Below are 4,307 nucleotides of genomic sequence, written 5' to 3'. Positions count from 1 at the left end.
ACTGCCAATACCAATTATTCACATCCCAAAGGGATTTTTTTTAACATAATTACCTGGATCGACTCTCCTGCTAACCGTATTTGCCAGATAATTATCCAAATTTCTATTTCTTTTTAAATTAACCTACTCTTTAATTAAGTCCATGTCTAGAGGAATGCAAAATTTAAGAATTGCTAGTATTTTCTAGGACATAGTCCATTCAACAATAACTTATTAAATGCCTACTACATGCAAGATGCTATAGTTGTTCTCTTATGATCCCTATTTTCTATTAGAAAATGAAACGTTTCTTCCATAGGCAAAGTATTGAATCCTTCAGAGCCTCAGTTTTCTTATCTATAAAATATGGACAATAATATCTATCTCAGGAGATTGTTGTGGGACTCAAATACAGTAAGTGTCTAAAACGCTTTGAAAAGTTTAAACATGCCATACAAATAGCACTTTGTGAGATAATGGTAATAATAAAGGTACTTTCATTAGGGCAATAGTAAATTGCATAGGATTATCTGGGGTCTCTGATAGTTCAGCTTTCAAATATCTCATGAGCCCTCTAGCATCTTTCTTTAGAGTAAAAGTAAGATACAGTTTTCTGTGCTTTGGAATACAATATATCACAAACTGCCAAGGTTACTTTTTCCTTGTTCTTTCTTGCTGATAATAGAATTGAACATAAATAAAATGAGTCCTGTATTGGTCACATGCTGGCAAACATAGATATGTGTAAATACTTGGGATGACATCCAGAACCAGTCACCATCGAAAATGAGGGTCTGCACAGTTATTCCTGATGTTTTAATCATCAGTTGCACAGATTTCTGTTAGGGAGATAGCAGTTGCTTTATCTTATAAATTGTGAGGATACTGTTGAGAACTGAAACTAGGAATAAATTAATCATGATAAAGTTATTTCATTTTACTTTTATAACAATAGAGAAAATTTTCAAGAGATATATAGCTGGGTTATTACATTTTTTGCCATAGAAATGAGGGAAAAAAAGGTAAATTTTTAATGCATTTCTTAGTAGGTTTCTGGCTCTTTGAAATAGCTGTAAAATGAAATGAACACATGAAAGGCATTATGTCGACTGGATAGTACTGGCCTGGAGTCAGGATCCCTTGGTCCTAGTCCCTGTTCAGTCATTGACATCCCTCTGTCAGTTAACATTTCTGCAAGAAGCAGATAGCACAGTAAAGGAAAGGAAGAGGAGAAAATGTCAAACGTATGAAAGGCATGTTTCAACGCCAAGGCTATATTAATACACAGCTTCTCCTGAACATTAGCTAACAGTATTTTCACTGTGATGGAATCGTAAGACTGAACTAAAACTTCAAAACACTTAACCTGGGATTTCACTACTCTGGTGCCATAGTCTTGAAATGTAGAAATTTCTCTCAGGGGTCCCTTTCAAAGCTGTGAAATGGAAAAGTTATGAAAAAAAAGAGTCTACCAACTCACTTGCTAGGGGAGATGGGATCAAAGTGATTCAATCCAAATATTACAAGGAGTTTTGATAAGAAAATATTCTTTCCATCCCAAGAACCTCAAGTATATTCGAACAAGATTGAATGTTGCTATTCCTGTTTCTCCTCTGTTTTCACATGGAGGTGTGAGGAGCACAGCAAGCCTGCACTCCAGTCACTTTGTAGCTGGCATAACTCTGAATTTTGGAAGGCATTAGCTTTGATTTCTTACCATTTTCTTATTTCTCAATTAAGAAACCTCTCTGAATACCTCACTTTATTAGATCACAATGTGTGAAGAAATAGTGAGAGAGACATTTTTCTCCTTAGCTACTAGGAATGACCCAGCAGGAGGATGTCTTATTTGGAGAATTGAATAAGAATTCAGAAGTATAGCTCATGCCTGATAAATATCACATCTCTGGCATCTCTGACCCCATGGTTGTGGTTAGATTTTTTTTTTCTAATTCAGACCTGTAAATTTTATGTGTGATTTTATCAAAATAGGAACTCCTAGTGTGTAAACCCTCTTCAGTAATGCAAATCAGTAACTCACCTAGGAACCCTGAGAGGTTCAGAGATTTGCCCATGGTCACACAGCTAATATGGCACTTAATCCCAGATGTTACTGACTTGAAGGCAGTCTTTTAGCAACTATGACACAGCCTCTTTCTTATAATAATACACTTTCTTAATCAGTGTAGAAAACCTAAAACAGCTGTTTGCCTGAATTGTTTCAGTAACATAGATGGATATGAGGTTCTCCTGTCTTGCTCCAGGTCAGGAAAAGGAGGTAGCATTGTTTTAGGTATTGATTCTTTTTTTTTTTTGTTTTACAAGATAAATTTTTAATAAATTGGTAATTTGTCAGTGGGCTAATAATCCACAAGACACTACTTCTACATAGTTTACATGTAAAACATTTCTTTAAAAAAGGTATTGTAGCACTCATTGTTACATATTATCATCATCTGATTCATCATCTTCTTTCAAAGATTCCCTGGCATATTTTTCTGCTTCTTCTCTTATATCTTTTGGAACAATTTCATGGCTTCCTTTTGTTACTTCTCCAACACAACTGAGCTCTAGTTCAAAAGCTTTGTCCTTAACTTTGTCACGTACTATATAGATTATTTTTGCAACTTCTTTATCATCTTGACAAGTTATTTCCTTCTTCTGAAGTTTCTCTATCTCTGTTTTTGCTGCTTGCCTGCCTTTACCAATGGCACATCCCCAATAACCATAAGAAACACCTGATGGGTCAATCATATAAAGTTGTGCTCCATCATTCGCACCATAAGACCCTAACATGAAACTGCAACCAAAAGGTCTAACAGCATTGTAGAGTGTGTAAGCATGTACATACATGGCTACTCTGTCTGCAAGATGTTTCAATGGAATATTATAGCCATAGTTAGCTCTGAAGTTGGAGGCTTCTTCTCTAGCTATGTCTGCTAAAGAACGAGCATCTGCTAGCAAACCTGCTACTGCCATTCCAACGTGTCGATCAACATTAAAGAGGCGTTTGTTAAAAACCTTCTTCATAAAGTTTAGAATGGACTACTTTCTCTACACCAAAGACCACACCATCTTTACATATGATTCCAATAGCTGTACTACTGTTTTCCACTACTTTCATAGCATATTCAACCTGAAAAACTCTTCCATCAGGAGAGAAAGTTGAGGCTGACAGATCATAGCCGGTCACGATGGAGCTCATGGTGCTGAAGCCACCTCAGAGGCACGGAGAGATCTTTCAAGGCCTAAAGCGCTGCTGCTCCTCACCCCACAGACCGGCACAGCCGAACAACTCCCGTTTTCATTGGTCCGAATTTCAACCAATAGCCTCCAGAAGCTTTCTCTGGCAAGATCTAGGAGCCCAGAGCTTAGGTATTGATTCTTGAGAAATAATACTGTATAGAATTCTATGTTGGGGGGCCGGGTGGAGCCAAGATGGAGGAGTAGAAGCAGGACCTTCCGCAGCTCCAGCTTCCACCTTCCCCAATCCATGTAGGGATTACATGGATTACTAAACAAACTTTGGAGCTGCAGAGCCCACAAAATGACACAGAGAAGCTAACCTCCTGCTGAGGACAGCCCAGCAGGCCAGCAGGAATCCAGCACAGTGCTCTGGGAGCTGAGCCCAGCCCTACCCCGAGGCTTTAGCCCCAGAGCAGGCCTGACCAGCCCCTGGCCAGAGGGTCTCCAGATCAGCAGCAGCTGTGGCCATTTCCAGATTTATCAACACATAGACACAAAGGACAAAGTGAGAGGTCAGTACAGTCTGGACTTTGGGACCAGTAAGTGGGAGTGCCTGGCTTTTACACCCCGGGGCAAAAAGCTTCTGATACTCTGGCACAGCCAGCCAGTGCCATGTGGTGACTTCAGCTCCTGGCCTGCAGAGTGTAGGGGGAACCAAGCACCAGTCTGAGGGTTAATCCCTCTTGCTTTAACCTGCTTGGATCTGGATTGCAGTCTAGGGTAGAGGTCCTGGGGTGTGTGTCCAGCTTGCCAGAGGGTGTGGAGACATCAGAGAGGGCACCCATCTAATACCTCCGGCAGCTGAGAAAACCCCCGCATTTGGAACGAAAGCTCCCCTTTCTGGTGGCAGAGTCCTACTGTGGCAAAAAGCCCAAAAGTCAAGTAATTGAGTGGCAAAATGAGAATTCTATGTTAGGAAGGCATGAATTATCTAGAAGGTTCTTAAATTTTGCTCCTGTGGTATAAAGTGGCTGGTGATTTAGAAATGGGTGCAACTTCCTTCTTTGATGACAGAGCACAGAGCAGGAGCAGTTTGAACATGAGTAGGATTTGGGAATCGTTTTTGCTATTGCAATAATCCT

General features: G+C 39.9%; 1 pseudogene; it reads right to left on the bottom strand.

The window, feature by feature from the left end:
- Nucleotides 1-2,279: 2,279 nt before the first annotated feature.
- On the bottom strand, nucleotides 2,280-3,311 carry LOC138159094 (proteasome subunit alpha type-3 pseudogene; annotated as a pseudogene).
- Between the last annotated feature and the right edge of the window lie 996 nt (nucleotides 3,312-4,307).

The sequence above is a fragment of the Petaurus breviceps genome, unplaced genomic scaffold (genome assembly GCF_028583685.1).
Source record: "Petaurus breviceps papuanus isolate PSGF00001 unplaced genomic scaffold, PetGlider_PUasm1.0 175, whole genome shotgun sequence".
NCBI classification, from domain to species: domain Eukaryota; kingdom Metazoa; phylum Chordata; class Mammalia; order Diprotodontia; family Petauridae; genus Petaurus; species Petaurus breviceps.
This window is presented reverse-complemented; position numbering and strand designations above follow the sequence as displayed.